Below are 19431 nucleotides of genomic sequence, written 5' to 3'. Positions count from 1 at the left end.
AAAAAAAAAAATCAAGGTTTGGTAGAAATGGAAAGAATACCAAAGTGGCATGTGTTTGTCCATCAAATTGTTGAAAAACAAAGAGAAGAGGAAGTAGAAGGAAAAACATTATTATTTGATGACCTGAAAAGTTGGAGAGTACATCAAGTGAGAAGTGTAGTCTATTGAGATATTTAATAAAATTCCCTTTGTATGTACTTGGAAGTTTTTGAATCCCTTTTCATCCTTTTTTTTCATATAGCCCCGAACCCAAACCACGTTACAACCTTTTATGTTGACCGTTCTGATCCTAAGTAAGCTGTTGGAAAGACTGATGGAAGTCTCATTTGTTAGTATTCCTATCATAAGATAAATGTTTGCTTGTTGCTTGTACATAATTGCCTAATTTTTTATGAGAGTGTGTGTACACCTATTGTCAACTCCATAGAGAGAGCCCTTACACGAAACACTATTATACCCGTGAGTTATGGAGTTAAACCTTTTGCTTGAGACTTTCTTGATGTTGCATGTGTCAAGGTTAGTGGTAAGATGGTTATGACTTGGAGAACACACACACTCTGTGGATTGTTATAGGTGGATTGATCTTGATGGGTTATTGGATTGCTTAGATTGTTTTGATATGTGAATCTAGAAAGTGTGACTTGATGACCTTTATGTGTGATTTTCTTTGGTCTATTTCATTGTTTTGAGCATGAAAATTGCTAGGGACTAGCAATGAGTAAGTTGGGGGGTGTGATGAGTGTGCGAAAGTGCACTCTAAATACCCCATTATTGGATTAAAATGCTAAAATGTGAATAGAAATCATAGGAATTAATGTGTATTCTTAAATTGAATTTCTATTTACGTTGGGATACTCGTAAGCAGTTTTTTATGTCTAATTTCAGAGTTTATAAAAGAGCAAGTCAAGCCAAGTCAAATTCAAAGGAGGACATTCATGGGGTTTCAGAGCAATTTGGATGAAAAGAAAAAGAAAAAAAAAATACAAAAGAAAACCACAAGAAGTCCAAATCCGAAATTCGCTAGGAGATAGTCTGGACATACTTTATTCTTTTAACTGTAACATTTTACTCACATATTGGACTGATACGATTCTTGATGTATTAGAAAGCTATCTTAAAGGGCTATAAATTTGACTCTAATAAGAATTTCCAAATTCGAACTCCTGAAGCACGTACGTGGCTTTCAAGATGAGTCCTCAAATTTAGGCTTTTTTATGCAGAAATTATAAAGACATTAGGGTTTCTTTCCTACCCTATATAAGCATATCATTAGTACGAAATAGAGAGGGTGAGAGGCACAAGAGGTAGATTTTAAGAGATGAGAAAATCACTTCCATGGCCACCGTTCACTTCAGTTTTCTGTGGAGATTTTTGTTGTCCAATATATTTATAGGTAACTAAATTCTCAAGTAGGGTTAGGAATGAACTTGCACATTAGATGGTATTTCTAATTTATTTTTAATTCATGTATTTGATTTTCAACTGCTAAAATTCTTTTGTTTTATCATTCTCGATTCATTGTTGATGATTTCTTATCTGAATAATCATAGAATTTATTCTGTTTATGGATTCATACTTTTTCTATTGAATAGATTAGTTCTTTGATTATATTTGGATCAATTATTTATCTATATTGATTTAATTTTTTGCTATAATATTGCTCCCTGAGTATATTGTCATTGTTGGATTTTCTCAATAGGGATAGTAATTTACATATTTAAAAAGTGGTGAATGATTTTTCAAAGGGTTACATTCGATTTAATTTTGGTTTATTAATCTATACCTTCTGGTTGAAAATTTTAGGAATTGAGTTCCTAATTGAGTTATCTAATGAATTAAGAATAATTAAAATACTGGATTTGTGCAAGAGATTCTCGACGCTCTACTGTTCGTCAAATTTGAGTACTTTTTCCTTTAATCACTTTGCTTCACTTTAATTTGCAGTTAAAATTAATATTTGTTCTCTATTACTTATTTAATATTTTTCTATAGTTTATTTGTTTCTTCTGCTATTCTTTTAAATTGTTTCCCTGTAGAGTCGACACCCAAAGCTGTGCTATAACTATCGCGTTATTCTTTGGGTGTAATCAAGCGTTCATGAAGTCCTGGAGACGAAGATAGACCCCCCAAGAGACTGACACATCGGCAGAAGCTGCTTATCGTGCAAGTAGCAGTATGTCACATCGTAATTGAGCCGCAGCCACTTGAGCGCCTCTACATACTCCTCTCTATTCTTGAGGATGTCTCTAATCATGTTGGCCCACCTAGCTTGCTCTTAGTGGTTCCCCTGCTCCTTGGCGATCAGGTACGATCTCTTCACCACGTTGAATTTCTCAACCTCCTGAGCCATTTGAAAGAGGATTTGATCAAGGGTCTGATTGGGATTGAATGAGAGAAGAATAGGAGACATGGGTAATAGAGATTATCGAATTGGGGGCTGAGGATTCTTTTAGTGAGAAGGCTTTGTGAGATTTGAGAGTGGAATCGAGGGTTTGAAAACCTTATTAGAGCGAAATGGAACTCCCATCAACGCATTTCAAACGAAAAAGTTTTTTGAAAACACATGTTGGGTTCTTTTTTTTTTTTCCAATAGGGTTGCTTCTGTTATAAGTTATATATTAATGAGAAATTCTATTTGACTAACTCTATATTAATTGGGTTAATGTCCCTTCCAAAAGTATAATGCTAAACATTACTTTCATTTTTTATATAAAATGTGACATTTTTATTATTTTTAAATTATTTTTTTATATTTTCAAAAGAAATTGTAGATTTTCACAGTTAACAAGTAGGACGGTAACAAAACCAATAGGGAATATTTTAAGTGATTTCCCTTTTGGTTTATTCAAGTAAATAGAGAATGGTGGGACCAATATTTTGACCGCATATAACTTTTTTTTTTTTTTTTTGTATACGACTTTAGTTGTAATTAATTGTTTGCTGAAGTGAATGTATACATCTCTAATCATATATACTACTAGTTTATTAATGTAAATATGTCGCGTGCCTTTAAAGAAAAAATAATGCGTGTACATAAAATAATTGTCAAGAGATAGACTCTACTATTTGTTTATGATTAAGGGTGTAATCGGTTCGATTTGATTCAATTTTAAACATATTTTATAATCAAATTAGTTTCACTCGTTTTTAGAATTTTGAGAATTGATATAGACCCATTCATTAGAAAATTGAAACTTTCAATTTTTTCAATTTCGGTCCGATTCGGTTTAATTTTATAGGTGTAATTCAGTTTTGAGGTTTTTTGTTAGGTTTATTGGTTTTCTAGATCCAAATGAGAAATTATTTTATTCTAAATATGATAGAGTCTGAAACATTGTTTTCAAAAATACCATGTATATAACCACGAACAATGTGAAAACATTTACTTATAAAAAATGTATTTGACCTTAATATATATACATATAAGTATATAACTTAATATATAAGGATAAATAATAACATATTCATAACGTAATATTAATATTTATCTCATAGTAATAAAACTAATAAAATTAATATATGTTACATTAAGGAAGCATAAATAATAAAACTAAGATTTATTTCATATTAATTTTATAATACGTATAATATATATAGCATATAATATCTATTTTATATAATATATATAATTTTTGGTTCGATTCGGTCCAATTCAAATTTTGAATCGTGAAAATCATGTTTGTGCTGATTTTCAGTTAGTTTCGATTCCGACCGAACCAAATCAAATTGGACTAATTCAGCTCGATTAAATTGGTTCGATCGATTTTTTGAGCAGAGCCCGTCTTTGGCTTGCCGAGTTTGACTAAACTCAAAAAATTCGAGCTCAAACTCATAATTTTTATTTAGCCTTTATTCGAACTCAGCTCAGTAAGCTAAACTCTTAACTCAAATTCGAGCTAGACTTAAAAACGAGCTTGAGTCAAGTCTAGCTGGTGTTGTTATTTTAATAAAACTTAATCATTAATAAATTAGATAAATAAAAAATAAAAAATCAAATATTGAATTTGTACAACTAATAAGTATAACCTCTATTGAATTATAAGATTTTAAAAATTTATAAATAATTAATATGTAACTAATTGATATTTATCCATAATAATAATATATTATATGCATACATCAATTATTAATATATATATATATATATATAATATGATAGCATATATCTATTTTATATATAGTTCTTACATATGAGTCTATAAAATTATTAAATCTTATTGATTAACTATTTTACAAATTATAAAGTATAACTATGAAACATATTCAATATATAGACATAAGTAATTAGGTTACATATAATATATTTAATTATAAAAGTGTTATCCTTATATTATTAGCTAATATATATATATATATATGTGTGTGTGTGTGTACATAGGCGTATGTATGTATTTATCAACATATGAATAAGTTTTAATTGGGTTTAGCTAATGAGTTGATTCGGGTATAAACGAGCAGGCCTTAACAACCTTTAACCTAGTTTAGTTGAGTTTAGTCAGGTATTTGTCATTTACTAATCGAGCAGGTATCTACTTTTACGGGTAAGTTTTTTTGTCTTCACGAGTCGAGTTCGATTCGACTTTAACAATGCGAGAATCGAACAAGTTATCGAACAGACTGATTCATTTACAGCTTTAAAAGGGAGGGTCCATTGTCAGTAATACAATTTGAGAATTTGAACACCATTCCATTTTCGACAAAAAATACAACCATGTGAAAGGCATCCAACATTGAACATTCTTTCCTTATGAGTGGAAATCCAATCCCATTAGAGATAATCACCCAACAAGAGTCATTCAACTCATCATTTCTATATCACACACTATATTTGATTATTTATTTATTTATATTTTATTCTTGTAAAATTAAATGAATTTTTTTACTCGTTATTTATATACTATATATTTGATAAGGAAACAAAAAATATATATATATATATTATATGTAATATAAAGATGATAAGTAGAATTTTTTCACGTTAAGATGAAAGATTTCTTGTAAAAGTTAAATACTAAAAAGGCCCGTACAATTAGCTTAGCGAGCAGATTGATCACCGTAGCTCTCAAGGATTGGATTGCTAATAATATTTTTTAGATTTTCTTTCCAAATTTAAAAAATTAAAAGAACTGCTTTTTTAAAAAAACTTTATTTATTTACCAAAGTAATAATGTCTGATTTTGAACCCGTCAACGGTCCTGCATGCATGAACCCACAAGTTACAACCTAATCCTCAAGATTGTTATGACTTGTCTCGTAATAGTGGAGGTTGAAATTAGAGGAAACAAATATTTGTAAACTATTTAAGTTTGTAGACTTCACTCGAAAAGCAATTATTCTCAAAGGAAACAAAACAGGAAAGAACAGAGACGTTACAAGGAGTGAGAGCTCATTGTCTCCTTATGGATTCTGTGATCGTTCTGTTTCTCGTTCTCTCCGCATTTTTTACTGCTTCAGCTCAACAAATGGAGTCCAATGTTAGCCCAGGCTCTTATCTAACGCCCGGAATCAACTCTACGTGGTTGTCACGTTCTGGTCTCTTTGCTTTTGGATTCTATAAGCAAGGCAATGGCTGCGCTGTTGGTATTTTTCTTGCTGGAATTCCTCAAAAAACTGTTGTCTGGACTGCAAACCGTGACGAACCTCCAGTCTCCAGCATGTTGTGAAAAACGATGACAATGAATTGAACAATAACACCGAATGAGAAAACGATCACACACGCAATCACACACGACACAAGATGTACGTGGTTCGGCAAATTGCCTACGTCCACGGGAGCTGCAGAGGATTTTTATTATTGAGGAATCACACTACAAGATGGGTCACAACACTGTTCATCCACAGTGTTTTCGTAGCTGCTCTGTTACAGACTTAAGAGGCAAAAATCAGATTTATAGTTCAAACGGCGGAATCCCTAAATCGTATGTTCGCTCGAGCGGCGTGTCGAGCGCGCATCGAGCGAACTTCCCTTCCGCATCCCGCTCGAGCCCACTGTCGAGCTGACGTCGAGCGTTCGACTCTGCCTGATTTCGCTCGAGCGGCCAATGCCTCCGCTTGAGCGAACTCCTCCTGCTCGAGCTCACTGTCGAGCCAACATCGAGCGTTCGACTCTGCCTGACTTCGCTCGAGCGGCCAATGACTCCGCTCGAGCGGTGTGAACCAGACTCCACATTACTCAACAATTCTCCCACTTGGAGACTGGTACACTCGCTGTATCACCGTCTTCCTCAAACATGATATCCTCCACCTCTGCAACTCACTGCTCCTGTCTTCATTCTAGAAGACCAACTGAAGTTGCGCACAACTTCAGTTTCTCAAGCGTAACACCCTTTGTCAACATATCAGCAGGGTTCTTGCTTCCACATATCTTTTCAAGTAACAACTGTCCGTCATCTAACAATGACCGTATGAAGTGATACCTGATCTGAATGTGTTTGGTCCTGGAATGGAATGCTGGATTCTTGGCAAGGAATATGGCACTCTGACTATCACTGTGGAGAGTGCCTTTCTGATTCTTCTTACCCAATTCTTCCAAGAAGCCTTGTAGCCATACCATCTCCTTTGCAGCCTCTGACACTGCAATATACTCAGCTTCTGTTGTAGACAAAGAAACTGTTTTCTATAAATTTGAACCCCATGACACTGCAGTACCACCAAGTGTATAAACAAAGCCCGTGGTACTCTTTCTGCTGTCAATATCTCCAGCTAAATCAGCGTCAACATAGCCCTGCACCTCCAAGCTCTCTCCAGAGAAACATAAACAGGTTTCTGAGGAACCCTTTAGGTACCTCAAAATCCACTTCACTGCTTCCCAATGTTGCTTTCCTGGGTTACTCATGTATCTACTCACAACTCCCACTGCATGGGCAATATCCGGTCTTGTACAAACCATAGCATACATAAGTGAACCAATGGCTGAGGCATAAGGAACCTTACTCATGTAATCTCGTTCCTCCTCTGACTCTGGTGACTGATTCTTGCTGAGTCTGAAGTGACTTCCCAAGGGTGTGCCAACTGGTTTGGCCTTGTCCATATTGAACCTGCTGAGTACCTTTTTCACATACTCAGCCTGTGAGAGTCTCAACGTACCTCTGACTCTGTCTCTGACAATTCTCATGCCAAGGATTTGCTTTGCAGCTCCCAAATCCTTCATTGCAAAGTGCTCTGACATCTGCTTCTTCAGATTATTGATCTCATCAATACTAGCCCCTGCAATAAGCATGTCATCCACATACAACAGCAAAATAATATAAGAATTGTCAAAATGCCTGACATAGCAACAGTGATCTGCCTGACATCTAATATACCCTGCACTGTGCATAAAGTTGTCAAATTTCTTGTACCACTGTCTAGGAGCTTGCTTCAGGCCATACAAGCTCTTCTTCAGCCTGCAAACTGAACCTTCCTTTCCCTGTACCACAAACCCCTCAGGCTGGTGCATGTAGATGTCTTCTTCAAGGTCTCCATGAAGAAAAGCTGTTTTCACATCTAACTGCTCAAGAAATAGATCTTCAGTGGCAACCATAGCCAGTACCATCCTGATAGTTGTGATCTTTACCACAGGAGAAAAGATCTCAGAGTAGTCAATACCCTGCTTCTGCTGAAAGCCTTTTACAACAAGTCTAGCCTTGTACCTCTTACTGCCATCATGCTCAGTTTTCACCCGGTACACCCACTTGTTGTGTAATGCCTTCTTCCCTGATGGAAGTTCTGTCAACTCCCATGTCTGATTCCCTAGCAAGGAATCCATCTCGTCTTTCATGGCCAGCTCCCACTTGCTAGAATTCTCATCTTGCAAGGTTTCTTCATAACTCTGCGGTTCTCCACCATCTGTCAACAGAATGTAATTCAAAGTAGGTGAGAAGCGCTGTGGGGGACATATAGTCCTAACTGACCTGCGAACTGCAACTGTAGGAGTAGACGGTTCTGAAACTGCCTGCGGAATAATAGGAATGGGTGTACTGGACCCACTCTCCCCTTCACTCTCATCTCTACACTGCACTGTGACCTCTGGTAGGTCATCCAATCCTACAAACTCGGACTCCTGAGGAGCTACTGCAGGAACTGTACTCAACTTATCCTTGTACATCATTTTCTCATTGAAAATCACATTCCTGCTTCTTATGATTTTCCGACCCTGATCATCCCAGAAACGATAGCCAAATGCCTCGTCTCCATAGCCAATGAAATAGCATTTCTTTGACTTAGCCTCAAGCTTACTGCGAGCATCAGAATCAACAAGCACATAAGAAAGACAACCAAAGGTTTTAAGGTGAGAAAACTTAACCTCTTTCCCGCTCCAAACCTCCTCAGGCAATCCACAATCCAGTGGAACTGATGGCCCTCTGTTTATCAAATAAACGGCAGTGCTGGCTGCATCTGCCCAGAAAGTGGGTGGTAGTCCAGCGTGCAACCTCATGCTTCTAGCACGCTCATTAATGGTCCTGTTCATACGCTCAGCAACTCCATTTTGCTGTGGTGTCCCAGGAATGGTCTTCTCCATTCTGATACCCTGAGCTGCACAGTACTCCTTGAACCCGCCATCAACATACTCACCACCATTGTCAGACCTCAAACACTTCAGTTTCAAGCCTGTCTCTGTCTCAACCATGGCTTTCCAAATTTTGAAAACATTAAATACTTCAGATTTATGTTTCAAAAAATAAATCCATACCTTTCTACTATGGTCATCAATGAACGTAACATAGTAGCGAGAACCTCCAAGAGATGCAACTGGAGAAGGACCCCACACATCTGTGTGCACAAGATCAAGTCTTCCTGTCTTTGGCGTCCTGCCACTTTTCAAGAAGCTGACCTTCTTTTGCTTCCCCATAACACAACTCTCACACATACCGAGATCAATTGTCTTCAGTTCTGGTAGCTTGCCTCTAGACAGAAGTTCCGTCATGCCCTTCTGACTCATATGGCCAAGCCTACAATGCCACAAATTTGTTGTGCTCTCTGCAACGGTAGTAGCAATAGTGTCAATTAAACCATTAGTCATATAAAGTGTACCAGTTTTCTTACCCCGAGCTAGTACCAATGCCCCTTTTGTGACCTTCCAGGTGCTATCTGAGAACACCACTGAATGACCACACTCATCAAGCTGCCCAACAGAAATGAGGTTCTTCTTCAACTCAGGAATGTGCCTGACCTTTTGCAAAGTCCATTTGTTCTTGCCAGGGAGTGCAATGTCAATGTCTCCCATCCCCACTACGTTCAAAGCCTCACCATCAGCCAAATATACCTTCCCAAAATCACCTGCAACATAATTCCTCATTAGTTCCCGGTGGGAAGATGTATGGAAGGAAGCCCCTGAATCCAGTATCCAGTCATCAACTGGACTATGAACTGCAAGCAATAGTGCATCCTGTACTTCTTCAGTTACCACATTAGCACTATCATTCTCCGTCTTCTTGGGGTTTTTGCAGTTTTTCTTTATGTGGCCAGCTTTGCCACAATTCCAGCAAGTTGCCTGCTGACCAGGCCTCGACTTGCTCTTGCCCCTATACTTTGATTTTGATCTTCCTCTGTTTGAATTCCTGTCATGTGATCTCCCTCGAGATTCAACATTCAGGGCTGAACTCAAACCCGAGGTCTCGCCTGAATCTTTCCTGCGCACCTCCTCAGCCAAAATCAAATCACGAATATCATCATACTTCAGTTTATTTTTACCAGCAGAATTACTAACAGCCATTCTCATGGCTTCCCAACTATTTGGCAATGAAGCCAATAGTATCAGTGCACGTATCTCATCATCAAATTCAATTTCAACAGACGACAATTGATTTGTGATAGTATTAAAATCATTCAGATGTTGTGCAACAGACGTACTATCTGCCATTTTCAAATTGAATAACTTTTTCATCAGATGTACCTTGTTATTCGCTGACGGCTTTTCATACATACCTGAAAAAGCCGCCATGAGATCCGTCGTCGTCTTCTCCTTGATGACGTTGTGTGCAACGGATCTCGACAGGGTTAATCGAATAACCCCCAGAACCTGTCGATCCAACAGATTCCAACTAGCATCATCCATCTTTTCCGGTTGCTACCCCAATAGTGGAAGATGGAGTTTCTTCCCATAGAGGTAGTCCTCTATCTGCATCCTCCAGTATCCAAAATCCATGCCATCAAACTTCTCGATCCCCGATACCTTCAATTCATCTCCAGCCATCGTTTCTCCTCAGACCCGAACCTGGCTCTGATACCAATTGTTGTGAAAAACGATGACAATGAATTGAAAAATAACACCGAATGAGAAAACGATCACACACGCAATCACACACGACACAAGATGTACGTGGTTCGGCAAATTGCCTACGTCCACGGGAGCTGCAGAGGATTTTTATTATTGAGGAATCACACTACAAGATGGGTCACAACACTGTTCATCCACAGTGTTTTCGTAGCTGCTCTGTTACAGACTTAAGAGGCAAAAATCAGATTTATAGTTCAAACGGCGGAATCCCTAAATCGTATGTTCGCTCGAGCGGCGTGTCGAGCGCGCGTCGAGCGAACTTCCCTTCCGCATCCCGCTCGAGCCCACTGTCGAGCTAACGTCGAGCGTTCAACTCTGCCTGATTTCGCTCGAGCGGCCAATGCCTCCGCTCGAGCGAACTCCTCCTGCTCGAGCTCACTGTCGAGCCAACATCGAGCGTTCGACTCTGCCTGACTTCGCTCGAGCGGTGTGAACCAGACTCCACATTACTCAACACAGCAGTGCTACCTTGAGTTTTTCAAGGGATGGCACGCTTGTCCTGCAATCGACACCAGAGCAAACAACCATCATAGCTGATTCTCTTGGGTCTACTTCAGCTGCCATGCCTGATACAGGAAATTTTATGCTCTATAATTCCGATCAACAAATGCTGTGGCAGAGTTTTGAGCATCCGACTGATTCCCTTTTACCCGGTCAACGTCTCTTAGTAGGTACGGAGATGTTTTCTAGTAAATCAGAAACCGATCACTCAACGGGTATCTTTCGTCTTAAGATGCAACATGATGGACACCTTGTTCAATTCCCGGTGGACACTCCCGACATCCCTCCATATGCTTATTATGAATCTGGGACACCTAGAAGGGGAGATAAAGTAAGGCTAAACATTAGTCCTGACGGCCATCTCTACTTGCTTAACGCTACTGGTGCTAACATTAGGAATCTAACCGAAGGAGGATATCCTACAAAGGAAACTATTTATCTTATGAGAATCGATGCAGATGGGATATTCCGACTGTACTCACATAAGCTGAAACAGAATGGAAACTGGTCAATTGTATGGTCATCTTCGAATGATTCGTGTGATCCCAAGGGTCTCTGTGGATTAAACGGGTTTTGTGCTCTAATTGACAATAAAGCTCAATGCGTATGTCTTCCAGGGTTCGAGATGGTACAACAGGGGAACAGAACTGCAGGCTGTGAGAAAAGTTTCGATGCTGTAGGCCGTTGCAGTAGTAAGGATGAATACTATCCATACACCATGCGCGAGCTGGCTAATACCGTTTGGGAAGATAATTCGTATGATGTTTTGTCATTTCCACTCAAAGAAGATTGCGAACGATCTTGCTTAGAGGATTGTAACTGTGAAGCTGCGCTATTCAAGGACGGGGAGTGCAGAAAACAAAGGCCCCCATTGAGATACGGGAGAAAGATGTTGACTGATTCAAGCACTGCTTTCATCAAGGTAGGCAAATCGACACCTGCTAATATGCCTAAAGACAACCAGAAAGGCCTTAGACTGGACATTCTAATTCTTGGTGGTGGAAAAATTTTATCTATAAGAGGGTGTGATATATCATAGTTTAATTAGAAGAAAAAAGATTTAAATTAAAATCTTATAAATTAAATTTTAGTATTTAAGTGTTATGGATGGATTTTCACTCTTTAGGAGAATTTTAGTATTTAAGTGTTATGGATGGATTTTCACTCTTTAGGAGAGCTTGGTTTTGGAATATTGGTTGTTACTCTCATACTCTCTTTGTACAAGATATTTCCTATTCAAGGGTTATAATAGATAGGGCTGAGCACCGACGCAACCAGAGTCGGTATCTGGGTCGTCCGACTCCGACTCCAACTTTGTCGGAGGCCAAGTCCGACCTCCGACTCCGGCTCCGAAGGGTATATGCTCCGCTCCGGCTTCGACTCCGACTTGTCGGAGCAGAGTCGGTGAGAAATATTCAAAAAACAAACCCAAGATGTAAAAACGACGGAGTCGGCACCTGAAAGCTTCAAAAAAACCAAAAAACAAATCAAAACCAAAACCAAATCCATAACAGAAAAGAGAAATCAAAGATTCACTCTGATTTCTGAAGAGTGAGAGAGAGTGATTCGGCGCAAGGGGAGGGGAGGGAATCGGGGGGGGGGGGGGAGGGGAATTCCGACGCAGGGGGAGCCGGGGAGGGGAGGGAATCGGGGGGGAGAAACCTAATGGCTAATACAGTGAGAATCTGAGATGAGAGGTGAGAGAGGCAGAGAGCGATTCAGCGCAGGGGGACTCGAAGGGGAGGGAATCGGGGGGGAAGAAGAAGGAGAAGAGGGGGGGGGGAAGACCTAATACAAAGCACTGAAACGGCGCCGTTTGGGGCCATTTTCACCCCAAACGGCGCCGTTTCAGTGGCAGAAATTTGAAAAAAAATAAAGGGTTGCGTGCAACCCAGTTTCTAATAACAGCGCCGTTTAGCACTTTCTACTTCTAAATTCTACTTCTAAACAATAAAAATAAATTAAAAAATAATAAGTGAGTAAAAATATATTTTAAGTTAGTAAAAATAAAATTAAGGAACAATTTAATGTGTATTATTTAATTAACTCACTAAAAAAATCACTAGTTAATTATTACTTTATTAATTATTACTAACTTAGAGAGTTATATATTAGAAATTTGACAAATTTTTTTTATTGTTGTTATATCCAAGGGAATATATTTAATAATTATGTAATTATATTGTGATATTAATTTAATATATATTAACTAATAGTATACTATTATATATATTATATATTAGTAATATACTAATACTAATACTATTAGTCTATTAATATATAGTAAATTAGTAATATTTATTAACTTATTTACTATAGTCTATAACAAATAACTAGATGTAATAACTAGTAACTAATAATATGTAATAACACTAGTTACACTAGTACTAATAGATAATAACTTAAAGATATTAATTTAATATATATTAACTAATACTATGCTATTATAATTTATATATATATATATTATATATTAGTAATACACTAATGCTAATACTATTAAATTAGTAAATTAGTAAATTAGTAATATTTATTAACTTATTTACTATAGTCTAATAACTAGATAGTCTAGATGTAATAACTACTAACTAGTAACTAATAATATGTAATAACACTAGTTACACTAGTACTAATAGATAATAACTTAATGATATTAATTTAATATATATATATATAACTAATAGTATATTAGTATATAGTATAATAGTAAATTAGTAATATTTATTAATTTATTTACTATAAGTTTATAACTAATAACTAGTGCGAATTACTAGTATATTATTGAATTTAACTAATGATGTTAATATATAAGATATAGTTATATAAAATCTATATAATCAATTTTAATTTTTATACATTAGTATTAAATGCTATTATAAATTTATTACTTATATATTAGTGTTATATGTTATATTATACATTAGTATTATAATGTTACATGTTATTAAGCATTTTAGTATTTATACATTAATATTACATGTTATTATATTTATATTTATATGATTAATATATAGAAAAACACATTTATTATTTATAAAATATGTACATTAGCGGAGTGGAGTCGGATGCGGAGTCGGAGTCGGAGTCGGAATAGGGAGTCGGAGTCGGAGGCAGAGTCGGAGTCGGAGTATCGGAGTCGGATCGGAGCGGAGTCGGATCTGCCTGGCCTCCAACTCCAACTCCGACTCTGACTTCCCATCGGAAAAATCCTCCGACTCCGGCTCCGACTTGTCGGAGCCGGAGCAGAGTCAGAGCGGAGCCGGAGCGGAGTCGGAGTCGGAGTCGGATTTTTGGATTTTTGCTCAGCCCTAATAATAGAATATTTCCTATTAGTCAAAATGACATCGCTCGGCCATTTTGACTAATATATACATTTTTTCAAATTTTTGGCCTGCCCCAACGTCGCTCAGCCACTGGTTGCCAAGAAAGGTTTTGCAATTTGAAAAATGACTTACTGGAGAATTACTGTTGATCCCTAAATAATTTTTTACAAATATTTTATTCTGACCAATAAAACAAATTCTTATCAAGATAGGTAAATCGACTACTGTTACGAGTAAAGATATGCCGAAAGAAAACAAGGAAGGCCTTCGACTAGACATTCTAATTATTAGTGCTTTCTTTCTTACTTTTGGAGGTATGATGTTGGTAATTTCTGGAATTGTGTTCTACAAAATCATTTTTGGTATAGAAAGCTCCCATTTAATGGAGATGTTGAGCACTACGACGATGTTGCTCTGTGACCATTTACTTATATAGACCTTGAGAAAGCGACCGATGGCTTTAGGGAAGACGTTCGAAGAGGATCATTTGGCACAATTTACAAAGGGGCAATATGGAAAGGTCAGAAGATTGTGGCAGTGAAGAAGCTAGAGAAAGTGTTGGCTGAAGGAGAAAGAGTGTTCCAGACTGAGATGAAAGTGATCGGGAGAACACATCACAGAAATCAGGTCTGTCTACTCGGGTCACTTGCAGATATGTACACTTCACACCAGAAAAACAACCTTGTTGTGAAGAAAGAATGGGAATTGCTCGCGACATAGCAAGAGGAATCCTTTATCTCCATGAAGAGTGCGAGTGACAAATCATTCATTGTGACATGAAACCCCAGAATATTCTCTTGACTGATTACGGGTGAGCAAAAATCTCAGACTTTGGATTGGCAAAGCTACTGAAACCAGGACCTTTACTGGCATTAGAGGGGCAAGGGGATATGTTGCACCAGAATGGCATCGGAAACTGCCCATAACAGTCAAGGCAGATGCTTACAACTATGGAATTGTGTTGTTGGAAATCATCTGTCGACGAAAGTGTGTGGATTGGAGTCTACTAGAGGATATGGTTGCTCTTGAAGACTGGGCCTAACACTGTTTCAAGGTTGGCGACTTGGGCCAATTTGAGCATCGGCAATGAGGTAGTTGCCAAGTCTATAATTTAGTTAGAATGTTAACTTTTGACTCTAATATGAACTTATAGGTAGATTAATCTACATTAGATTAACTATCTTAAAGTCTAAATAATAATAAAATATCATATATTTTATAATTTTTGAAATTTTTTTAAAAATATTTTACAAATACACTTCATATGTTATTTAATAATTTTATTAAATAAATTATTATTTAACTACAAATTATTATTTTCAACTATTTTTTCTCTCAACCTAATTATTCAATAAATATATTTTGCCAACCATTTACCCAACAATCATGTATACAAACGTACAAACATTTTTTCTACCCAACTTTTATATTTAGAATTGTGGTTAAAGCTAACAAATATGCCAACAATTGTTTATAACAACTAATCACCATCTACAATTTTTGACCAATCTTTCCAATAAAAACTTCAAGATATGACTAAAGACTAATTCTAGCACACGAAATTGCAAGCATGAAACGTACCATATCCTGTGATTAATGGTCATTTTGTGCAAGCCCCTCTTCTCCCCAACATCATTGCAAGTCGCTAAAGAACAATTTTCTTCACTCTTAAAGATCCCAATCAGCTGGGATACTAATACAATGCAAACAAACAAAATCAATAAATAAATCCTTATAAAGACCTCATTGTACGTGATACAGGCCACTATGAGTTTTAATAAGGAGACAATCCCTTTAATAATGAAATGAAAATAAAACATAAACCTTTTCAATCATAAAATATCCTCAGTTTCAAGTTAAATCTCAATTTTAAAAAATAAATAACAACATTAGTTCAATCAACGACCTCTGCTCAGTATGCAGTGAACATGAGGAAAATGAAAAACCTGTATACTTTTGAATCAAAGAAATTTCTATTAGAGAATCTTAAAGTTTCTAAGCAACCACAGAGAGATAACCAACTAATTCCAGACGCACCGAAGACGCCATGGAAATTAGAAAGAATATCAGTCAAGTTGAATTAAAAAATTATATCTATTCGTGAAATTAATTACAAATCCCTTTCAAATAACTAAACCAAAAAGTAAATAAACAGGTTAGTCAGGAAAATAGATCACCAAATATGAAAATCCGTCATCGATGATCCAAGAGATTACCTCAAAATGCATAAACGAGTCTCTTGATAGTTGATGCCAGCCCGGACAATCGAAATTGTTTTGACTCGATGAGACCTAGAAAGAGGAGCGTAGGGAGACCTAGAAAGTGGTTTCAATAGAGAAGAGGGAGAGAAGAGCGAGGGAGAGAGACTTACTTTGGAGAGCACGAAGACGACGGCAACTGTTGGAGAAGGCGACGTAAAAGAGCGACGGGTTGAAGAAAAGGGCTTGCGGGTTGAAGAAGAAATAGGCGATGGAGAGAAGGGGATGAAGACAGAGAAATGTTTCAGGAGAAAGAAAGAAAAGAAAGAGATAGAGAAGTTTTTCGGGAGAAAGAAATAAAAGAAAGAGAAATGGAATGTTTTGGGGATGAAGACAAAGAAAAACGGAGGGAAAGAGAGAGCGGTAGGTACTTCAGAAATGATAAAATATTACTTTGCTCCTTGTATAATCCCTCGCCAAACATGAAGAGCTGCTAAGAAATACTGTAGCGGTTATGTCAAACTTTTCAATTTCAGCTAGACCGTTGCAGATGAATTTTCTCAGATTTGCTTTTATTTTAGACTTGCATTGGGCAATGGCGAGGCCATTGCCAATGCTCTTAGTTGGGCGGGATGATGAGGTTGACAAGAAACAGTTGGAGAGAATGGTTAAATTAGGACGTAGGTGCATTTAGGATGAACCATCACTCCCACTTCGGCCCTTAATGAAGAAGGTTTTACTTATGCTTGAAGGAACTGTGGATGAGAAAACCTTATTGCCAGTTAGTTAGGATGCCATGTAGCTCTTCCATTTCTTATTCCGTGTACTTGTCTACACCGAAACATTCTCATTCTATTTCTCATTCGTGAAAAACCTTCTCATCTCCCTCTTTCCTCCTCTCTCTTCTATCGAAACTTTCTATCTCCTTAACTTGAGGGAGACGTATAGAAGAAAACCCACACCATAGAAACCCTGGTGTGCATTCCCTCTAATGGCGAGCTGGGTCTTATCAGAATGTGATGGCATCATTTAGTAAATAAGTTGTAATTAGCTCGTGACTAAGTAAATCCAAATTGTAACAAGAAGAGGAAAATTTGGCATACCATTGCCAAGAGGCTTGTTTGAGGCCATACAAGCCCTTATTTAATTTGTAAACTTTGTTCTTGCCTTGAACTTTGTAACTAGGAGGTATAGGTAGTTTAGTCAAACTCCCAACAAGACTATCGGTGCATTTTAAAACGAATCATTATAATCTTTCTTTGAAACATGGGGATTTTTGTGTTGAATATTTTTGCTGTACGTTTTGTGACATCAAGGGACTGTTTGCTTATTGTGGATCGGTTGAGATATATTTTATATATATATATATGTGTGTGTGTGTATGTGCATTCCTTCAAAATGTAGGTTTTTCAATTCCTAGCCCCCAGCTTTGAGGGAGAATTTGATTTTCCTTCGAGGGAGAATTTAATATTATTGAGAGTAAAACTACATGAAGTCTGGCTAAGTTGTAATCATGTGATCCATTGAGGAAAAGAGGAAAAGAAGTATATATAATGAGTTACCTTATCGATTAAGATACGTACATGATGTAGTTTGGTTGCATATATTATATATAATTAGCTACAATTTCCCAACAATTACGGTCGTTATAATCTCTGAATATTAAAGGTTTGGTTAATCGCTAAAATTTCGATATAAAAAAGAAAAAAGAAAAAGAAAGGGTTCACATCCAAATAAATGATAATTGCACTGAAGATGATGACTCATGATTTCATTCACCGAAAGATCAATGCTGAAACAAGTTTTATATTTTACATTAACGCACGTACAGTGCAGCGAAAGGTACGGTACTGTTGCCAACAAATAAGGCCGAGGACGGCGTAATTTTTCAGCTTTTATTTACATGCATTTCATAAAGAAGGGTAGGCGGGCGAGGGAGGATAAATGGAGTACAAAATAATGCAGTGGAAATGATGAACGTCAGAGATTATATATACGATCAATTGGCCATGATACATACAGTAACACATGATTGAATAAGCAAGCTGGCAAGCCATGATAATAAATTATGAATACTAGCTAGATAGTTGAATAACTCATATGTATTGTCAATATTGGTTAAATTATGATTGTAAGTATGTAATGAGTAATGCTAGCTATAGTTTCGTGTATTCTTTTTTTAAAAAGTAGATAAATTTGAGAGTGTATGGCTGCTTGTATACTCTAAAACTGCAAATATCATTTCTCTCATATAATTCCCAACAAAGTTTTTTTCATTTTATTTTCTTTTGTTTTTTGTTTTCACTAGGAGTGTAACTGGTCTGATTTTGTCTGGTTTTGTATATACATATATTTTATAACCTATATACCGGTTTTGAAAATTTAAGAACTGATACCAGACCAATTCACTACAATTCTGGTTTCGGTTTGGTCTGATTTTTCTAGTTTTATGAATTATCTATATTAGTAATAATATGATGTTTACATATACTATACTATTAATCTATTTATATTATAGTATAAGTACATTATATATATCAAAAGTAAATTTATATTGATAACTTAATATTAATGTTTATATTCAAGATTACAATTTTATATTATATTAAAAATTATAAAATTAATTTTATGCTATATCACATGTTATATTAATTTTATGTTAGAATCTCATGTTATATTAATTAGTAATTTAGCATATAAAATATAATATAAAAAATTATAAAAATATGTACCGGTTCAGTTCAATTTAAACCAATTTTTAAAATATGAAAACTAATACTGTGACATCCCGTTTTTACATGTATTTTCACTGAAGGAGTTATTTTTAATTTAATTAATATATTAGCTCTTTTATTTTAAATTATTGTATTTTAAATTGATTTTATTTTATTTGTTGTGGTGTTTAATTTATTTTAGTCGTTTTATGGTTTTTAAAATCGTTTTCGTCAGGTTAGTTTTTGGATTCCGGAAGAGAGGATTGGATCTCATTTTCTTTCTCCATCTTTTCTTTTCTCTTTTTTCTTTTTCCCTTTTTCCTTTTCTTTTTCTTTTCCTTCTTTTCTTTTTTCTTCTTTTTCTTTCTTCTTTCTTCCCTTCCCGCGCGCGACCTCTCTCCCTCTCCCTCCGTCCGCTCCTTTAGCCCACCCAGCCG

At 36.4% G+C, this 19431-nt stretch overlaps 1 pseudogene; it reads left to right on the top strand.

Annotated features, from left to right (window-relative positions):
• Window positions 1-5399: 5399 nt before the first annotated feature.
• Window positions 5400-17070, top strand: LOC122304543 (annotated as a pseudogene).
• The last annotated feature ends 2361 nt before the right edge of the window (window positions 17071-19431 follow it).

The sequence above is a fragment of the Carya illinoinensis genome, chromosome 3 (genome assembly GCF_018687715.1).
Source record: "Carya illinoinensis cultivar Pawnee chromosome 3, C.illinoinensisPawnee_v1, whole genome shotgun sequence".
Lineage (NCBI taxonomy): Eukaryota > Viridiplantae > Streptophyta > Magnoliopsida > Fagales > Juglandaceae > Carya > Carya illinoinensis.
The sequence above is the reverse complement of the archived record's forward strand: the minus strand, read 5'-3'. Positions and strand labels throughout refer to the sequence as shown.